The sequence below is a fragment of the Cupressus sempervirens genome, chromosome 5 (genome assembly GCF_028749045.1).
Source record: "Cupressus sempervirens isolate cs-2001-9-10 chromosome 5, ASM2874904v1, whole genome shotgun sequence".
In the NCBI taxonomy this organism is placed as follows: Eukaryota; Viridiplantae; Streptophyta; class Pinopsida; order Cupressales; family Cupressaceae; genus Cupressus; species Cupressus sempervirens.
In genome coordinates this window covers 844,329,967-844,352,920 of record NC_143122.1, presented here as the reverse complement: position 1 = coordinate 844,352,920, position 22,954 = coordinate 844,329,967, and positions in this window count along the sequence as shown.

Genomic DNA, 22,954 nt, shown 5'->3' with positions numbered 1-22,954 from the left:
TAGAGACAACAAACTAACGAGGAATTTAACGTTTTATAAAAATGACTCGACTTATATGCTAACCACCATCTTCTGCACCATGCCTGTCTGCCTTCAAAAAGACTGAAATTTAATATCAAACAAGAAGCCCATGAATTTCAACATTAGTTTTGTACTTTGTTAGAATATCTAAAAAGGCATTATTAATTAAATTTCTATTTAATTAATCCTTTGTCATCCTCTAGTTGATTAATTTAATTAATCATCTATAGTCCTAATTGATAAATCAAATAATCTATTATTTATCAATTAAATCCTATTCTTCTATCTAATTCCAAAAATCCCCATTTATTAAATAAATCTATTTGATAAATGAAATCCTCAAATTCAAAAACCCCTAACCTATCTCTAATCCTCCATTTAGCCTAATCCACCCCATCCACCCATACTAACCAAGCTTAGCCACTAACTCACCCACCCTCATTAATGCCATCCACTTGCACATCTCTAACATTCCTAATCTAATCCTAAACCCAAGCCTAATCCACCCCCTAATGTTGTCACATTCCTTAAACAAGTTTAAGACTTTGCTAATCCAAAACAAAGTCTCCCCTCAAAAAACCCAACCACTAAGTCATGAGTGCTCTTACAAAACATAAAGACTCTTACAAACCCACTCATGACTCTTACACCCATCTTCTACACTCTTCCCTCTTCCACACTCATTCCTCTTACATCCCTCTTACATACTCAACCCCACTCATCATGACTTTAACCAACCCTTAACCCTACCCTCTCACACTCATCCTCCTTGTGACAAGTGTCACCTTCCCATTGGTGCTAAACAAGCACAATCCATGTGCTCCCCTTTGAGTGCATCTTAGCCCTCCTTAACCATCTCCCCATCCTTGCATCTAAGCCCTCCATCCCTCTACCCCTTAGCCTATAAATTGAATCCCATCCCAAGACATTTCATCAACAATCTTTGAGCTAAAGTTACCATGCTATTTTGAGAACCAAAGCCATCAACCATACCCTTATAATGCCAAATTGAGAGCTCACAAAGCTACCAATTTGCCATTACCCATCTCCATTGAAGCAGATTTTGAGCATCTTGAGCATACATCCACAGCAAAAGGACACATCTACATAATCAAGAAAGCATGGAGTGTTTTCTCTTGTGAGGTTTTGCACTTCTTATTTTCTTTCTTAGTCTAAGCATATATGTGAATTTAGTTTTTGGTTTGTGAATGTTTACTTCATTTGTTAATGTTCTTTGCATACTGATTCTGGTTCTACATTTTGGCACGCCCGGTGGGACCCCACTATGGGTCATTTAATCATCTATTTTCATCTATATGTCATTTTTCTAACCATCTAATGTTTGCTGTTGTTTGAGTGTGTTGTGAGGGTGTTTTGCTTGTTTTTGCAGGTTAAAGAACGCACTTAGGAAGAAGAAATACCATCTAAAAAAAAAAAAAAATCGCATTTTCAGCTTTTTTTGGCGTAGTTTTGGCGTCTGCAACCTGTTCTGTCTGCGAAAATTGACTTCTGCGAAAATCCGCGTCGGCGAAAATAGACATCTGTGAAAATCCGCGTCTGCACAAATCGACATCTGCGAAAATCTGCGTCTGCAAAAATCGACATCTCTGTTTTGTCCTCTTCGTATTTTGGCACCTCTGTAGTTTAGCGTCTTTGTATTTTGGCAGACTGTGTTCTCTGCTTGCTTATGTTCCATTTCTGCTATATTATTTAGACCATTTTAAGCATTTTTACGCGTAGAAAAAACAACAAAAAGAGTTTAAAAAAATTTTCCCATAGTTAAGCTCTCATTTTTGAAGATTTTGGCTAACTAACTAAATTGCTTTTTTTTGTCTCATTGCAGGTTGGAGCACATATGGAACCACTAACCATGTTTCTTGCAGGTTTTCATGTTGCTAAAAAATGAACTTGAATGTTTAACCATTTGTCTTTGAATGCATGTTGCTAAAAAAAAAATGAACTTGAATGGTTAAACACATTTTTCATTGAATGAATGTTGCTCAAAAACACACTCTTGAATGTCATGGATTAAAATCAACTTTCTTTGGAATTCATGCTTAAAACAAAAAAATCCAATCTTGAATGCCAAGGATCAATTAACCATTACAAATCTCTTTTTCACATGCAATCTAGGTAAAGTTGGATTTATGGACATTTAAGAAACTTTGTTAAGTTAAAATACAAATTTACAAAAATCAATTTGAGTAGTTCCTTGGACTCACCTCTTTTCTAATCACCCATCAAATATTAACCATTGGTTGCAATCTCAGCGCCATTTATGGGGATGGGTCTACTTGAAAAAGGTGTTAAATGTTCCAGAATCTAACTCACTCACTTGGTCTTTGAACGTATTCTTTAACTTTATCAAAATTCTTAAATGGTCAAAACTCTAGATTAAATCAATCACACTTCAAGTTTGGGCACTAAAATTGAACAACAACTGACGTGGAGAGCCTCCGGGCACGCGCTTGAAATCAAATCTCACACACTTTTGTTTTGGGCTTAAAACAAACTCACACTCAATCTTGAATGCCTTAAAGAAAATTAATCGATACTTGACGTGGAGGGCCTCCGAGCGCGAGTTTGCTTTTGTTGACCCTAACTCTTCTTATTGTGTGCATTCTTCGATCGATTTACTTTTGTTGGCGCTTCAAGTTGGAATTGAACATTGTCTCTTAAACATGAGTGCTTGCAAAGTCTAGATTAGCACACATAAGAGTCAGTTGGTAAAAGAACAAGCGTGTTTTTTACCCCAAGGTCATCCGAGTCTTCTGTCCCCTTGTCATCTTTCGAGGCCATCTTGGGTGCATAAGATTAGGATCCAAAACCTTGTTTCTTTTTTAGGAGGCCTGCTTGGGGATTTCATCACCCCTTGGACGACCTCAACTCCAGCGTTCCGGCGGAGTATAAGAATCGGGAGGTGAATCGAAAGACACCTCTCTTGGGATCAAGATTTTGTCATTCGGGCTAAGCCTCAAGGAACTTTATACCCTTGAGAAGTGAAAGAGGAGAAGTGGGTTACCGCTCCTCTCGGCTGTGTGACATCCTTTTGGTCTCATCTACGGATTTGGGCCTCACGTACCTTGCGTATATCGAGGACTCCCTAGCTAAACCAATTGTCTGCCTTGCAGAAAACCATCTAGGATGTTAATGTGTTTGGAGTGACTGATTGAAACATTTGTAGAACATACACACTCCTTGGCGCAAGTACCACATTCTGAGAACCACAAACTTCTATCTGGGTGTTCCTATCTATTGCTTGTTTTTATTTTACTTGTTGAATGAATGTTTGCCAAACTTGGTCAATCCTAGCTTAGGGCACACTTAGCATAGTCACTTCCTATTTTGGAAGTTGAACAAGTTGAAGCAAAACAACTGAGATTTTTTTCAAAGCCAAGCAGATTCAGGAATTTATGTCGGAACAACCCAAACCCAAACCCAAACAAGGTCAAACTCAAGCCATCTCTAGCATACCAAGAACTTTCAGCCAAGAGAAAAGCAATAACACCAAGCCCACGAATTTCCAAACTCCACAAAGCAGAGGACAAAGCTACTGACGAAGCACTTCAAGAGGCCTGGTTAGAGCGCACCATCAAATTTAGCCAACATCCAGGAGTTAATCCTGCTTATGCCTTACCAACTAGGCATGATTTCTATGATTAGACACCCTTGTTTCTCCACATATTCTTGGATAAGCTTCACTTTAGAGTCATCTTTGTAGAAAAGTCAGCCATCTTAGCTTATCCCCTTAAGCATTATTAGCTCATCCATCTCATTTAGAATCATACCATCTAGCTAGTAATCGAAAATCTGCACATCTAAGCTTTCAAAATTGTTGTCACCTTGCTAAAAGTTTGCCATTCCTAAAATCTTTCAAATCCACCAATCTCACCAAGGTTATCCCTTTGACAGAGCTTTGTCTAGGGTAATCTAGCTTTGTCACTTGTTATCCCTCATCACCTTGAGCTAAAGGTTGGGATTCGCAAGTGGTCAATCTCGTGTTCTTCCTAAAGGATCATCAGTCTATCCTTAAGTTGACATAATCACCACCAAGCTTGCACATAGGAAAGCAGACCTTTTGTACTTTGACAACATATCTTTGAAGTTAGAATCCCCAACCCAATCCTCCTTAGGTTTTTTCATATAGCTTTGCCTCAACCTAGGAAATCATTTGCATAGAAAAGCCTTTCCCCTTTTGCATCCATCAGCATTATTGCATCTCATCCCTAGGAGCATTTTTCATGCCACCCGTCACTCGCTTAGCCAAGAAGAAAGAAACAATGGAGCCCTATCATTTAGATCGAACAACCTCACCCCCCTTGAGCACTCAACCATCCTTCAGCCCAGAGCTAGCTATGCCATCACCTACTGACATTGAAGCTTTCATGAACCAACCAGGAAATGCAGTATTGGTAAACGCCATTATAGACAAAAACAAAGAGACAATCATGGCTAATTTTTGAAGGGACAATGTAGGAACCTTTGACTTTGGAAGACCCCCTCCATTATCAGATCCATCTCACCCATTGTTTGGGCAGCTGCCACCACCCATAGACTCTTATGATCCAAATTATCCTCAATTTATTCCAAAAGAAGAGCCTCCAGCCAATCCATATGACCCAACAGACCCAAACATACCATCATCCACCCAAGTTGAAATCTCCATGCCGCAAGCCAACCTAGCCACCACCACTCCATCCTTGGTTCATACCTCTCCACTCCAAACCCCCTTTACCCAAAACATCTCACCGTTCGCCCCCTTCACTATTGTTGCTGCTCCCACACCTAGCCTTCCAAATCCACCCATCTCCCAAATTAGTGCTAGCATCTTTGGCCAACCTCAACAATATATAACAGGGATGCCACCCATGGGGCCAAGTAATCAACCTTTTATCGCCCCCAGCTTGTTCACCATAGCCCAAAGCACAATCCCATCATTTCCATTAGGTCTCGGGAGCTCAATACCACCAGCCACAAATCCACAAGCTACTACCTTCACTCCACAAAGCTATCAAATCCCACAAGCTACTGCCAATCTTCTACCAAGCTCCCAAGTGACCCTAGCTCCCACCACCACTCTACCAAGCTTCCAAATCCAGCCACAAAGCTATCAAACCCCATCAGTTCCATTCCCAAGCTTTCAATTCCCACCACCTCCACCACCAACTAATCCATTACCTCCACTTACCAACTACTTTTCAATGCCACTTCTAGGAGGTAATCCACCACCCCAGCCAACCACCAATTATTTGCAGATGCCATCCCAAATGGGGGCACAACCCACATATATTGGTCAAACCCCACAAGCCCTCTGATCCTTTCCCCAAGCCTCACAACCATCTTATACCTTACCTCCACAAAGCAATCCATTTAACCCACAGCCAGCTTATGTTCCTCAATCCCAACCTCAAATCCCATATCAACAGCAAGCCTCGCAGCACATGCAGCAATATGCGCCACCTCCCCCTCAACAACCCGTCATCCACCATGCAGCTGCCCAAACAATGTACAATCCCTATCAGCAAATCCCTCATAACCATCCATATTCAATGGCCCCATCTAGTACATACCTACCTCAAGGCACTCCTACATTGGGGGCACCCCAACCATCACCTATCAATTCAGAGTGGGAGCAAATGAAGACAGCCCTGAAAGCCATCCAAGAAGGGAATGATCCAAAGACATTCAAGTTTGAGAATGTGTGTCCTTACCCATTTGACAGAGCCATTACCACAACACCATTTCCCAAACACTTTGAGGTACCTAAATTTGACAAATTCAGAGGAAAAGGAGACCCTGTCACACATATCAAAGAATTTTACATGCATTGCCAAGACGTGGCATACAATGATGTCTTCCTCTTACGCCTTTTTCCCAAAAGCTTGGCTGGACCAGCTCTTGAATGGTTTTATAGAATCCCCTATGGCACAATTAAGAACTTTGCTGAATTATCTGAGGCATTTGTAGCCCAATATGCCCATCTTGTTGAAACAGAGCTATCAATAGTTGATCTTGTCCACACCAAGCAAAAAGGTGGAGAAAGCCTTGCCGAATACCTGCAAAGATGGCAAACCCTTACCACCCGCATATCCTGCACCTTGCCAGAACGCCATGTGGTGAAAATGTTTATTGATAATGCACATCCCAGCTTGGCTCACCACATGACCATGAACTGTTTGCAGACCTATAAGGATATCAAAGAGAAAGGAATGATCCTTGAGCAAGGACTCATCAAAGATGGTGTGGTAAAGATTTACAAAGAGGCCAACCAAAATCAATCACATTCCAATGACAAGTCTAGGTATTGGAACAAAAACAAGCATGTTGCAACAGATGGGGTTACTGACACCAGACATGTGAATATCATTGGTCCTTCTCGAAACCAGTCTAACCCACCATATCAAACAAACAACCAACAAGCTACCAATTACCAACAACGAAATAACCAAAGCTATCAAAACCACAATACAAGACCCAACTTTCAAGGGTCTAACAATCAAGCTAATGCCATCAATGTAGCTGCAGGGAAAAAGCCCAGATTCCAACCTGCACCTAGAAACTATACACCCCTTGGTGAGCCATTGGATGTTATTTTTGAGAAATTGGCTAAGGAAAACCTTATCAAATTTCCTCCTACCCAGCAAATTGATCCAAGCCAATCCAAAGCTGCATGGTACAAGGACAATGAGTATTGCAAGTTCCATAGGGTAAATGGTCACACCACCCTCAGATGCATGAAACTGAAAGACTATGTGCAATACCTCATTGATCAGAAGGAAATCACTGTTGGTGCCCAAAACTCTCCCAATGCAGGCTTACAAATTTATCAAAATGCTTTTCCTCCACACAACAACCAAAATCTTGGAAAAGCACCTATCCAAAACAACACCAACAACCGCCAGCCAAACCAACAGCATGGGAAGAACAATGACCACACTTCATCCTATATAGACTATGGTAGCCTTATAGGTTGTATATCTGAGAAAGAGCCTTCAGTCAATGTTATCAATATCCGAGGACCAGACAATGAGTGTGCGGTCACCACTCGAAGAGCGCGATTTAACATTGCAGGCCCACCAGTTTCATCAACACCATCAGCTCCATCAAAAAGCCGGTACAATATCTTGGAACACCTTGGGAACATGCCAGCCCAAATATCCATTTTAGACCTTCTTTGCACTAGTCGTGTGTACAAAGACATCCTTGACAGTGCTCTCATAGAATCCCGTGTCCCTTCTGATATCAATGCTACTGATTTTCGTAATCTTGTTGGACACCTTTCATCCTCATGTGCCCTATCTTTCAAACCCACCGACATACCCGCGGTTGAGCCAGATCACACCCTTCCACTTCGCATAGCCATCATGGTATCCAATTTTTCCGTGAAAAGAGTAATGATAGATAATGGATCAGCCTTGAACATTTGCACCCTAAAATTCATAAAACAAGCTGGGTATACTGAGGCAGATATGATCAGTGAGGTTATCACCATCAAAGCTTATGACAACTTGGAAAGGACCACAGAAGGGACTATTTTGCTACCAATCAAGGTTGGGCCAGTCATTCAAGAGACAGTTTGCCATGTTGTTGATCTAAACCTACCATTTAACATCCTCCTCGGTCACCCATGGATTCATGCTATGAAGGCCGTTCCATCCACCTACCATCAGTGCATCAAATTTCCACATCAAGGCACTGAGGTAACCATCCATGCCGATCCAGAACCCTTTGCTTACTGCAATGCGGTTGAAGCTTCATATACAAACCATTGCCCTGGAATAGACATCGGCACAGCCATCGCCATCTCATCCCACACTTGTAATGACGCAGAAACCATCCTTGCCTCCACCCTATCTACTGTAAAGATCAACAACAAAGGATGTGGAGAATATAGTCTATCAGATGCATTTTCTGTTGGAGCAATCCCACTTGATCCACATACCCATGGACGGCCAACATATCACAAAGCTAAGGAGATTCCACCTCCTCGATACAAACATTTTGGTCCAACCACCTTTGTGTCCTCAAAAACCCCTCTTCATGAGGAGCTCACTCCAGATATCAACAATTGGCTACATAAGGATGCACCTCCAAGAAATCAAGCACGCCTTGATCACTTCAGCCAGAAGTATCCCCAACAACATAAGCTCGTCACTGAAAAATGGAACTATCAAGGAGGTGGACTAGGACCAGAAGAAAGGGGCATGCAATGTCCCATCGAAACACATGATTGGGAAATAAAGTCAGGTCTTGGCTTTGGAATACCCACAAATGGGGGCACCAACGAGAATGGTCACGCTTTTTTGAACATCCACCGCGACCTTGTCGAAATCGAAGACATTCCTGAGGAAGTTGAAAAGAAAGCCTACGACGATATCCCAGACCAAATCTTCCTAGGAGACTCTGTTCTCCGAGAACTATCCATCCATCTCATTGACCTACCACTTGCTCATCCACAACTCATAGATTGGGACCAACCAAGTGTCATACATATTGATGAGTTCGCATCAGAGGAAGCGCTTCTAAGATTCATGGGAGCTGAAACTCCTCATAAGAAGACAAAGCCAGATTCTGCCTACATCTACAAGCTAGATCCCAAGGGGTATTTTGGAGAAAATCCCCAACCTAGTTTCGATACACCCAAAACTGGAACTAAGGTAAATCTGGGACTAGCTAAGGCAGCGAAGAGAACCCCTCAGCAAGAAAATCCAGAGCCACAAGCAGAACATGAGGATTTAGTATTGCCTCCTCAAGATAATTGACCAGAGGTGTCTTCTATTCTAATAGAGGATACTAGAGAAGTCAACATTGGTTCTTCAGAGATCCCTAGAATTGTTCACATTGCTGCATCCCTATCACAAGACCAAGCTGACCTCCTCTTTGAGATTTTACGAGAAAACATTGGCCGATTTGCATGGTCATATCAGGACATGCCAGGACTCGATCCAAAGCTTGTAGTTCATCATCTTGCAGTCGATCCAAAGATCAAGCCTGTCAGACAAAAGCTTAGGAAAATGCACCCCAAGGTGGCATTACTAGTCAAAGCTGAACTAGAAAGAATGTTAGCTGCTAAGGTTATCCGACCTATCGACTACTCAGAATGGATCTCCAACATGGTCCCTGTCACTAAGCCTTCTGGTGACATCAGAATCTGTACTAATTTTAGAGATCTTAACAAAGCTTGTCCAAAGGATGATTTTCCCTTGCCCAACATAGATATGATTGTAGATATTATAGCTGGACATGAAATCCTGTCCCTTATGGATGGATTTTCTGGGTATAATCAGATCAAGATTGCAGAAGAGGATCAGCATAAGACAGCATTCACTACCCCCTGGGGAACCTTTTGCTACACCATGATGCCTTTTGGCCTAAAGAATGCTGGGGCTACCTATCAAAGAGCTATGATAGCCATTTTCCATGATCTTATCCATAGCATTTTGGAAGATTATGTGGACGATATCCTGGTCAAATCTCACACCTTCATGGATCATCTTGTTGACCTAGAAAAAGTCTTTGATAGGTTGGCCCAATATTATCTCATGCTAAATCCCAAGAAGTGTGTCTTTGGGGTCACATCTGGCAAGCTTTTAGGCTTCATAGTTTCTAAACGGGGTATAGAGATTGACCCAAAAAAGGTCAAGGCTATCTTAGACATGCCTCCTCCCCAGACACTGCGACAGCTTCTCTCTCTTCAAGGAAAACTTCAATCTGTCCGGCGCTTCATCTCCCAACTTGCAGATAAGTGTACACCATTTTCACACTTGCTAAAGAAGAATGAGAACTTCAAGTGGGATCTTTTATGTCAGCACAGCTTCGATCAGCTCAAGTAGTATCTCACCAATCCCCCTATCTTGGTTCCACCAGTTCCTGGTTGTCCCTTGATCTTGTATATATCAGCAACACCTACTACTCTAGGGGCACTTCTAGCACAACATGATGATTATAGCAGAGAGAGAGCCATCTACTATATCAGTAGAACCCTAGTTGGTTATGAACTCAATTACACTCCTATGGAAAAAGCTTGTTTGGCAATTGTTTTCTCAACTCAAAAGCTTCGCCACTACATGCTAAGTCATACCATCCAACTAGTCTCCAAGATTGACCCTCTCAAGTATATACTCTCCAGAACAGCACTTACAGGTCGTTTGGCCAAATGGGTTATGCTGCTAAGTGAGTTTGACATCCAGTATGTGGACAGAAAGGCAATCAAAGGGCAAGCTATAGCAGATCACCTAGCTGATGCATCTCTAGTAGATGCATATCCTTTGCTCACAGAATTTCCAGATGAGCATATCTGCCTAATTGAAGAACAACCCCCATGGAAGCTTTATTTTGATGGCTCATACACCTCTCATGGATCAGGGGCAAGAATATTATTAGTTACACCTCAAGGAGATTACATTCCAAAAGCCTTCAAGCTACAATTCCCTAGCACCAACAATATAGCAGAATATGAAGCTCTTGTAGCAGGATTAAAGATAGCTGCAGAATGGAATATCACTGAGTTACAAGTCTTTGGTGATTCCCAACTCATCATCAAACAAGTCTTAAATGAATATCAAACCAAAGATGAAAAGCTATTACCCTACAAAGAGCTAGTTGATCAGTTGACCCAGCATTTTACAAAGCTTCAGTTTACACAAGTGCCTCGAATGCAGAAAAAGGCAGCAGATGCCATGGCCACTATCGTTTCGCTCTTGGAAATTCCCCAAGAAGCTACACAGTATGATTTTTTAGTTGAGCAGCTCCTCACACCTGCCTATGCGAATGAGGATTCAAACCGTGTTTGTATCTTGGTTGGTCCCCAATCCCCTTGGTACCATGAAATTCACGCTTACCTTAATGATGGTATCATATCCCCTCACCTCACACGTACCCAACGCCAAAACCTCATCCGAAAATCATCCCGCTATGTTATCATAGCCAATACCCTATATCGTCGAGGTTATCACGATACTCTCTCTCGATGTTTAGATGAAAATGAGGCTGCGATGGCATTAAAAGAAGTACATTTTGGACTTTGCGGTGCCCACACGAGTGGTATTGTCCTAGCACGACAAATCCTTAGAGCAGGCTACTATTGGCCTACCATTGAAGAAGACTCTTGTGACTTTGTCAGAAAGTGTCTCCCATGTCAGCAGCATGCAAATCTTGTGCACGCTCCAGCACAGGATCTACAGCCTATTGAACCACCTTGGCCTTTCGCTTGTTGGGGCCTTGATCTAGTTGGAACTATCACCCCTCTCTCATCTGATGGAGATAAATGGATAATAACAGCCACAGACTATTTCACTAAGTGGGTGGAAGCAGTCCCCCTAGTCTCAGCTACAGGAGTTCAAGTCTCCAAGTTCATCTTGTACCACATTGTTTGCCGCTTCGGCATCCCATCCACCATCTTCACTGACCACGGAGGTAACTTTGAAAATCTCAACATGGAAGAATTATGCACTTCCCTCCGCATCCATCATCGCTTTTCTAGCCCATATTTCCCACAAGGTAATGGCCAGGCAGAGGCAACTAATAAAACCCTCCTCAAAATCCTAAAGAAAGTTGTCAATGATTCCGGCCGTGATTGGCACCTTCAAATAAATTCGGCTCTATGGGCCTATCGAACTTCCTTTCGTATATCCACAGGCACAACTCCATACTCCCTAGTCTATGGTGTCGAAGCGGTATTACCTATAGAAGTTGAACTTCCCTCACTACGCATATCTTTGCGAGGGCAAATCTCAGATGAAGAATACAGAGTAGCTTGAATCACCCAGCTAGATCTCTTAGACGAGAAGAGACAACAAGCCTATGACCATCTCACAGTCTATCAAACTCATCTCAAGAGGAATTTCAACAAGAAGGTGCTCCCACGACACTTTCAGCCAGGTGACATGGTCCTCAAAGAAAATATGAAAGTCCAAGCAGATCGAGAAAAGAAAGGCAAGTTTGAACCTACATGGCTTGGTCCCTATGTGGTTACTGCCTCCTTTGGCTCCGGAGCCTATCAATTATCTACACCAGAAGGAGAACTCTGGAATGATCCCACTAACATCATTCATCTCAAGAAGTTCTATGCTTGAAGATTCTTGGTATACCCAGCTTTTGAAAAAATACAAGAAAAAAATAGTAAAGAGAAATAAGCGTCCAATGGTGAAAACTTGGCAATTCAAGTGCCTTGGATAGGTACCTTGGTGAAAACTTGGTAATTCAGGTGCCTTGTGTGCTAAAGACTAATCTATTATCTATCACTATCCTATCCCTCATCCATCCACCCACCATCCCATAAAACACCTGCTTGTTCCCTTGGTGTTCTAATCAAATATCCAAAATTTGATGGAGCTTGTCAATACCTCCTATATAGCTTGTAAATCTTGTACCAAAGCTTGTATTATACCTTGTAAATCTTGTACCATACCTTGTATATATCCAAATCTTGTCCAAAGCTTGTACCATATTCCATCTTGTAAATGATCTTGTATCCTAGCTTGTATCCTATCACATGCACACACAGAATCCCATTTTCCTTAAGCTTTTCACAAACCATCTACCTATCCACCTATCAACTATTATAGACACCCCATCCTTCACAAACATTTCCATCTCATAAAAAAAAAAAAAACATGAACAAACTTGTACATTTGTAACATATCTTGGTCTATCAGCTTGTATATCCTCTTTAGCTTAGTATCATTGTATCTATCCAGCATTCGTGTCAGTTTGTCCTTGATCAACATCTTGCACACATCACACACATTGGTTAGCTATTCCAATGCATCCTTTAGCTAGATCTCATGTCACCAAAGTGCTATCCTTCTTAGTTCAGCTTGCCAGATGCATTACTCATCCCGATCCATCAGCTTAGGTGCTCTCCGATAGGTCCTTGCAGGATATAGCTTTCCTCATGTCTAATCTTGGTCCGTTAGTACCTCGTCCTACCCATCTCGTTGGCAAACAGTTCTCTTTTGGATTTTCACTTTCTTTTGGTTTGGGATCTTCCCTTTTGGGTCTTGAAATATCTTTTCCAAGCAATCTCCTTGTTCCCTCCTCAAGGTTGCCACGATCTTCCATATCATGGTATGCTGCGAATGGGGCAATTAGAGCGTAAGGTCTTGATCAGGTCTTTTGCTTGTTTTCTTTTTCTGCTTGTGGGTTACCTAGTGTCGTTTCCACGCTGCTTCCTCTGGGATTCACGTGTGATACTGGGGCAATCCTTGTGTGTTTGTTTTGAGTCAGTTCGTCAGTCCTCTGGACAGTTGGTGAAAAGGCCTTGATGTTCTTGGTAACCTTGGAAATTAACCAACAGTCCTATAGCAAATCTAGTGCTCAACTACATGGTGGTACTTCTCTTTGAAGTATCCCCCCTCTCAAAAAGCTTCAATGGATTCCTTTTATAGCGCTCTGCTCCTCCATCTTCCCCCCCCCCCCCCCCAATCTTGGAAAGTCTTAAGCTTGCTTTACTATTGTGCCTCTGATTTCCCTTTATCATTCTCCCGTAGTGAGAGTTTGAGCTAATTCAGCCCCTTCTCTTCGCCAACCTGCGTCTTAGCTCGCCTCAAATTCTTGTACTTTTCAAGAAGTCGTCGAGCCTCATTTCTCTCCCCGTCGCCTTCTTGAGGGGGCATCATCTAAGTCTAGTCTCTCCTCTTCTTATCTGAGACTGGGGAAACTTCGTTGCTAAAACATCTTCCTCGTGTCGTCTTCATTCAAACTTTTTTGAAATAGTGTTGTCTCAACACTATGTCAAAGAGGGGCAAAATGTAGACACCTAAATTTGATTACACTATTTTAGTAATCCTATTTAGTTATCTAAAAAGGCATTATTAATTAAATTTCTATTTAATTAATCCTTTGTCATCCTCTAGTTGATTAATTTAATTAATCATCTATAGTCCTAATTGATAAATCAAATAATCTATTATTTATCAATTAAATCCTATTCTTCTATCTAATTCCAAAAATCCCCATTTATTAAATAAATCTATTTGATAAATGAAATCCTCAAATTCAAAAACCCCTAACCTATCTCTAATCCTCCATTTAGCCTAATCCACCCCATCCACCCATACTAACCAAGCTTAGCCACTAACTCACCCACCCTCATTAATGCCATCCACTTGCACATCTCTAACATCCCTAATCTAATCCTAAACCCAAGCCTAATCCACCCCCTAATGTTGTCACATTCCTTAAACAAGTTTAAGACTTTGCTAATCCAAAACAAAGTCTCCCCTCAAAAAACCCAACCACTAAGTCATGAGTGCTCTTACAAAACATAAAGACTCTTACAAACCCACTCATGACTCTTACACCCATCTTCCACACTCTTCCCTCTTCCACACTCATTCCTCTTACATCCCTCTTACATACTCAACCCCACTCATCATGACTTTAACCAACCCTTAACCCTACCCTCTCACACTCATCCTCCTTGTGACAAGTGTCACCTTCCCATTGGTGCTAAACAAGCACAATCCATGTGCTCCCCTTTGAGTGCATCTTAGCCCTCCTTAACCATCTCCCCATCCTTGCATCTAAGCCCTCCATCCCTCTACCCCTTAGCCTATAAATTGAATCCCATCCCAAGCCATTTCATCAACAATCTTTGAGCTAAAGTTACCATGCTATTTTGAGAACCAAAGCCATCAACCATACCCTTATAATGCCAAATTGAGAGCTCACAAAGCTACCAATTTGCCATTACCCATCTCCATTGAAGCAGCTTTTGAGCATCTTGAGCATACATCCACAGCAAAAGGACACATCTACAGAATCAAGAAAGCATGGAGTGTTTTCTCTTGTGAGGTTTTGCACTTCTTATTTTCTTTCTTAGTCTAAGCATATATGTGAATTTAGTTTTTGGTTTGTGAATGTTTACTTCATTTGTTAATGTTCTTTGCATACTGATTCTGGTTCTACACGTGTAACAGTTATCCTATGGTTGAATAATTTTGGAGTGGCATGAAAGAAATAGCCACCATAAATAGAATAACAAAATCTTCATTTTCCAAATATAAATAACAGAAACCAATGACTTAAGAATTCTAATCATAGAAAAACTAATGCAATCACCTCTCCTTTATCATAAAATCTAGAGACTACACTACGAAATGGGAGAAATCATACTAGAGTTAAGATCTACTATAGTAGATATCCTTAACAAACCTAATATTTGTACAACTTAACACACAATCTCAATGTGGAAGTGGGAGAAAACCTTGCAAAAATTTATCTACAAAATTGTATTTCAATAATCTGTCAAAAACTCACAAATTTGATGACAATTAAAAATTACAAATAACCTTTGATAGTGACCCCAAAAGGAAAAACAAATATCAAATCAATTTTCACTTTTGTTTGTAGGGAACTTAAAAATCATCGTAGACTCTAGAATAGATCCAAAAGGTCTACAACAATTCACAAGAAATTTAGGAACAATCTAGAACTATAAATGGAAAGGCATTCACCCACGACAGTTGTAACTATAGTCTTAAATGTCATATTTAAAAAGTATTAAGTAATCTTACATTGTCCTTGCATTTCAGTTGTCTATTTTATCGTTCCAATCCACTCTAGCCTGGGCAATAAAAAAAAAATTACAATGTGTTAATAATTTTAAACTACCATTTGTTCATTGGTTGTAATAGTTTTCTTTTAAAATTCTTAATAGATAAAATATAAAATCCCTAGAAAAATGTATATGTACTAATGAGAAAATAAGAATAAATAATAAAAATGAAATTAAAAATATGTATGCACTACATACTATAGGATAAATTTTATTGATGTGTGATATTGCCATCAAGATTTAGCTGTGTAGTTTTTGAGTCAAACTTATAGACCCATGTTTCATGAGTAGTGATTCAACATGAATCCATCCATCATTAGAATAAATAGAATTCTTGGTTTCTGAAATCAATAACTCTGCATATTGTAGGGAAAACTATTCTACCATCTTTTTGATGGAGGTTTTTGGTGTCTTTTAATTTTTCCTAGTATCCTATTTGGTAACCATGCCACTTTCTTATAGTTTTTCAAACCCATTGAACTAAATAAAAAATAAATTAAATCGATGTAAATTCTCTCAACTCATTAGATTTTTTGTATCTTTGCATGGCTCTAGTAATGATTTACTCTACAAAGAAATCCCTATATATCTTACGCCAAAACTTGCAATCCATCAAGTAGTCTCTTGAAGTGTAAATAGATGCTCATATGATGATAATATTTTTGAAAACAATGCAATATATTTTGTCGCTCATTTTAGCATTTGTCAAAATATATACATGCTTAGGTCTTTGCATGGATTTCAATTTGGAATTGCTTAAGATTTGTTTTTTAATTATTTTTTTCTTAGTATACAACATCAAAATATTTACAAACATGGCAAATTTTGAGTCTATTATAATTCGATTTTTTAGCATTTTGCCAATAAATATTTTCCAACATCAACCCTCTATCAAATTTTTTTGCATGCATGTTGACATTTTCTCAACTCACTCAATGAGTACATTTTTGTTTGCAGATTCATAATTTCTCACATTTTGGGGCCCTATTCTTACAATGGTAAGGGATAAAAGTAGCATTGGCGACCTTAAATTACAAATGGAACAACAAACAAACTAAAAAATAGGTTTCCTCTTGTCTCATATTGCCTCAAAATAAAATAAAAAACAGATTTTCATTTGTCATTAAAAGTTTAATTTTTTTAAAATTGTTTATTCGTAAATTATTTCTAATTATTGATAATTTTTGTAATTTGGATAAATAAATGTATATAATTTTAATAATCCTTATAGGACTTAGATTAGTCTAGTTTAAATTAAATATTTATGTCCTAAGCTAAATAAGTAAGGATATAATAATTGATCTTGTATGTTTGACAAAGATATAACTCTGTTATTGGCATGGGCTTTTGAGTGTTGTAGCTAGTAGAAATCAATGGAGTTGTCCTTTCCTCAACCGATACGTTTTATGAAATCATTGCATATAGAGCATGACACTAGAACTATTATACTACTACATCCTAAGCTAAATGAGTAAAGATATAATAATTTAGTCTAAGATATTCAAAGTAAAGGTGTAGGTGGGAGCTTGTATGTTTGACAAAGATATAACTCTACTATTGGCATGGGCTTCTTAGTGTTGTAGGTGGTAGACATCAATGGAGCTATCCTTTTATTAATTGATATGCTTTATGAAATCATTGCATATAGAGCATGACATTATTGGAACTATTATACTGTTGCCAGCCTATGAATATGTTTTTTCTACTATTCTTGATTTCCTCTTCATGCCCTCTTGACTCCACATGTCATATACAGGCTTGTTTCTCTTCACAAGAGTGCACATATACTTACAAGTCAAGCATGTTAAATACTCCTATTGTCTGAGACTGTAAAGCTTAACACATAGAAAATAATATTTATTTACAATATGTGTAATTCTAGTTTCTATGATATTACAATTTCCATCAGAGGTCCTACTAATTCCATTTGTCCTTCTTGATTAATACAACTGAATTGGTATGCCCCTAAGCTTCCATTAACATTTGCAAGAACCATGCGATCTTGAACAACACTATAGCCATGATTGTTGTCAAGTCTTAACTCATTTTACATGTTATCACAAGTACCTACAAGTGAAATTTCATCCAATTTAAAGTTCAATGCTGTATGCATTATCTTCAATTCCATTCCTAGACTTCTTAAGATGTCCCTATGATGCACCTGCATCATGAACTTCATGAATCATTTCTTTATTTGATGTTTTTTCCATGCTTAATTTCCAATTTTTGTTATAATTTGAATCATTGTGCTAAGATGGGAGCTCTAATTTGGTAAAAAAGTAGGCTCCATCAAGATGAACAAAAGCTTTTAAAGTAATAGCATAGAAGAAACTAAAGAAAAAAAATGAATTCTTGTAAGTAAAAGGATCCTAGCAACCTGTGCAAAGGAGAAGAAAATACATGTCAATTGAATTACAAGAACGTAATCATTGATAATGAGGACAATTTTTCCATAGAAAGTCAAATTATGATATTGATAAGAGGGTTTTACAATATAATCATTTGTTAATAAAGAAGGCAAATTTTAAATTCTAGAAAAACTGAGAAAGATTTAAGTTAGAGGCCTTTCCTTATAGATGATCATATTATGATTTATGATGAATCCATAAAGGCTACATTTCTTTTCTTCTCTTAATATATATATCAATAGATAAATCTAGAAACCTCTTGGATCCATGTATTTGGGGTCCCATTATAGGAAAAAATAGGAGATAGAATAGTAGCCCATATGGTTGCTCCATATGCTAGAAAAACCATGCTCTTTCATAGGAAACTCGTGTCCAAAGGTTTCAAAAGAATGTGAAAAACATTTAATGTTCTTTTACATAAAAAAATGCATTTTATGGTCCTAAAACAACTTAATAGGTCATTTCTGATATGTACTTATGTTCTTCTTGCTTATTTGTATGACAATTAAACACAATAGGCTGATTGTATGTTATCATTGGCTGGCCCATCTTGTCCATAGTTAGAGAAGCTTATTTTATTGTTGTGAATCTACTGCATGTTGTGTAGGGGGAATGATAGCAAAAACAAGTAGAAAGAAAGGTATACTTTATATTATGCTATTAGTCAAATATCTATTTTAAAAATTGGCATAGATATGCTATTTTATAAGTTTGGACATCTTAAAGTGACAAAAAATTCTGAAGATGAGGTAGAAAAGACATCAATTGCTAAGAAAGATTTGGAGAATGAGCATAGAATGCTTGGATCAATGTATTGCCCAAAAAAGCATGACACAAGAGATTATATCAAGGCCTAGGACCTACTTCTTACATACATCATGATACAAGGTAGAGACCATGTAGTTTCTATTCTAACAAAGTTTTTAAGAATTATTTTTTCATAAATTTTGTTCTTTAAAAATACATAACTAAATGATACCTATAATTTTAAACTTTCTTTTATTATCAAGCAATATGTCTATTCTCAAAATATGCATAACAACGATACAATAATATTGATCAATCAATATAACATGAAAAATAGTATAATCTAAAATTTTATATATTAAAAATGATCTATCTATTAAAAAGATTACTACTCATTAATAAAAATTAATGTATCATGCATTATTTATATATAAATTAATTATAATTATACATGTGTATCTATGTTTATTTATCTAAACTTGGATGTTTGATAAACTATATAATGGATTGGTTTCAAATCAATTTTCTATTTCTTAAAAACAAAAACTCCTATTTTTATTAAAGAGTTTCCTTAAAGTATTAGATTTAAATTGCTTCATGATGTATAATGAGCTTATCTAAATTATTCTACTACTATTTAATATCATGGTATTAGTTGATAAAACCTATAATAGTATAATTAGCTAATCTCAAATCCATCTACTTTTATTTAATAGTACAATAATAGTTCATAGGACCTATAGCATATAATTAGTTGATTAAAAATTCTTCTACTTTTTTTGAAAATCTTAATAATAGTTTGTAGGAGCTATAATTGATATAAATCTCATCTACTTTTATTTAACATCATGATAATAGTTCACATGACCCATACTATATAATTAGTTGATCTAAAATCTATCTACTACTCTTCAACATGATGATGATAGTTAATAGAATGCAACACTTATATAAAGATTTAGAATCTTACAAGATCAAATCTAAACAATGTTGAACCCAGCTACTACTACATTTTTTATTCTTGTTGAAATATTTTGAATATTAATTTAACTAAATCATAATTTTATACTAATATATTTCTCGAGAACAAATTATTTATTTAAATAAATTTTAAAAATTGTAAAACATATAATTATAGAAAATTGCAAACAATTATTATTATTAATCCACATAGTAAATAAATCTAAACAAATTTAAAAGGTTTTCTAATATCAATAATTTGAAAGCATATATGAATTTTAACAATATAACATGAAAAATAGTATAATCTAAAATTTTATATATTAAAATTGATCTATCTATTAAAAATATTACTACTCATTAATAAAAAATAAAAAATAAAACATATAATTATAAAAATTGCAAATAATTACCATTATTAATGTTATTTTAAAATAGCTTTGTAATGTTATTTTAATAATAGATAGAGTAATATAATCATTGATTCAAATAATCTAATGAAGAAGTCAGATTAATTAATACTATAATATCTAAATTCTAAAAATCTAATGTTTTCAATGAAGAGAAAGAAATAGAAAGAAATCTACAATTGAGTAAAATTTCTAATATAGCAAACTTTCTAAGAAAATTTAAGGAAAGTATGCAGATTTCAAAATACGAAAAAACTACACAATAAAAGTTTCTAAAATGGAAGAAATACAAATCTACACTGTTTCTAATTGAGAAGAATTTCTATTCTATCAAAGTTTTTAAGAAAAATTAAGGAAATTATAAAGCTTTGAAAATAAGAAAAAAGAAACACAATAAAAGTTTCAAAAATAGAAGAAATCAAAACACATAAACATACATACTCAGAATAATGATCATGTTGCTCAATCCAATGTTGAATAGAAATCATAATATTGATCATGTTACTCGATCCAATGTTGAATAGAAATTAGAATATCGATCCTGTTGTTCAATACAATGTTGAATAAAAAAGAAAATAGGCTCTTGCCATATGTAATGTTGATGTGTGATGGTTCAACTTCAAAGAATTGAAAACATGTAACACGTAAAAATAAAGCATAAGGCAAGACATTTGGTTTTGTTGTCATAACAGATTATTGGCTTTCTTCTTGCTCGAGTGAATGACAAAGAAATATATTTACAAATGTCTAAATGTGTCTTCACACTGTCAGTAATAAACTGTTATTTGATGATGACCCGAATGGACCTGACATTTGCAATTACAGACTCGCAGGACGCGTCTTTAGTGTTTGGAAATATCAAAGTGTTCAAACCAAAAATACAGTGTGGTTAATGAGGGAATGGGAAGCGTCAGTGTTAAGCATTGCTAGTGAAGTTCGAATGGAATTTCAATAAAGGACGTGGTATAACTGTTCAGCTACCTATCAATTTTTTTCAAAATGTTAGATTCTTTACAACAAAATGTGCTCCCATTGTAGAAGCCTCTCGGCTTAATTAATGCCTCTTAGAGAAAACAAACTAACGAGGCATTAAAATTCTATATGAAAAAATGGATGTCTATCATATCCGGCATTTGTGGACCATGACTATTTGCCTCAAAAAAGACTGAACTCATGGAATGTCACAACAAGAACCCCCGAGAGTTTCAACTTGTTTGATGTTTTTCGTTCGTAATGGCCAAAGGCATTCCATGATAAATTTTGAGGCGGATGACATCAAAAATATTTCTCTTGCACACTCTTCATATCTCAACCAAGACCTTGATGGAACCTGTGTGTCGTCGAGGTTTCATCATCACTAACAATTTCCTAGATCTTATCGATAACAAAACAATATTGAAATTTAACGCAACACAAAGAGGCCTATGTGTTCGTTGGTATGTCAAAATGTAATCACCCGACCGACTGCATTAAGAAATGCTCAACTTCTATGTGTTTTCTAGGGAATGCCAAATCATAAAATCAGTAAGTAAAATAGAGACAACAAACTAATGAGGAATTTAACATTTTATAAAAATGACTTGACTTATATGCTAACCACCATATTATGCACCATGCCTGTCTGCCTTCAAAAAGACTAGTATGCTCTTTGTTGCTCCATTTGTTATCGTCTTCTTTCTTGATCTGATTGGAAATTCATACTTGATTTATTCATTTCTATGAAATAAATTTGTAACCAAACATTAAAAAAATAGTAGATTTAGTAAATTATTTTTTATAAAATTGGTTTAAAATATCACATTAATTTAGTGGCATTGCACTTTAGATAAAATAGATATTTATTCATTTCTAATTAATAGTTTAACAATTCACAAATACATATAGGAGGAACTTTTTTGTGTAGATAAGATCTACAAATATAATAAATACCAAATAGTCTTGTATCTATAATACTAAATTTATTTAAGACAAAGGAAAAATAACATACGTTCATCAAAATTAATAAGTCGAACAGACAAATTAATTAAAAAAATTGATAATGTCAAATAATATGACTCCTAGATTTCATTATAGTGATGCAAAAACATGTGGAATTCATCAGTGAAGAAAAGGTTATTTTCGCCATCCATGTGCTCTTCATCATAGCAGATGTCTTTCCTAAATTCAAAGAACCCAAATGATTTCTTCCATGCCTCATGAATTTCCTTTGTATATTGTCCCACCTAAAAGATTTGAGAATCTTGGACACCTCAAACATGAAAGCTTGCATTATGAATTTCATCTGTAATTTTTTTACAAGACTTCGAAATGATTGTTCCCAATCTATCCAAATAAGTTTGAACAATTTGGCTTGATTGCACCAACTCGTTTGAAAGAAGTGGGCTTGTGATAGTGTTCTCAGAATTATTTTGTTGAGCATCCATAGTTAATTTTTTTTTGATATCTATAATGTAAGGATAAAAAATGGTCAGTATCAAAATGACAAGAATTAAGCTATGCATATAAAGAAATAAATTGGTATTTGAAAGAGAAGAAGATTTGATTGATTCTTTCCTATTGACATAATTCTATGCATTTAATTTCTTTTAACAAAAAACTTATATGTTCTTACTATTATTTATATAATGTTCTAATCTTTGATTTAAAAATTTAATAGTAAAACCTAACTTCAAACATTAAGGAGAAAATAGATAACATTTCATGAAATATTTTTTTTTATTTTCTTCATATTTTGATAGACGTTAAAATTGAGATTTATAAGTAGAATAAAGTTTATAAAAATTAAAAGACATTCTTAAATATAAAATTTAAATTTCCTGATGCATCATTTCATTTAAATGTGTATTAAT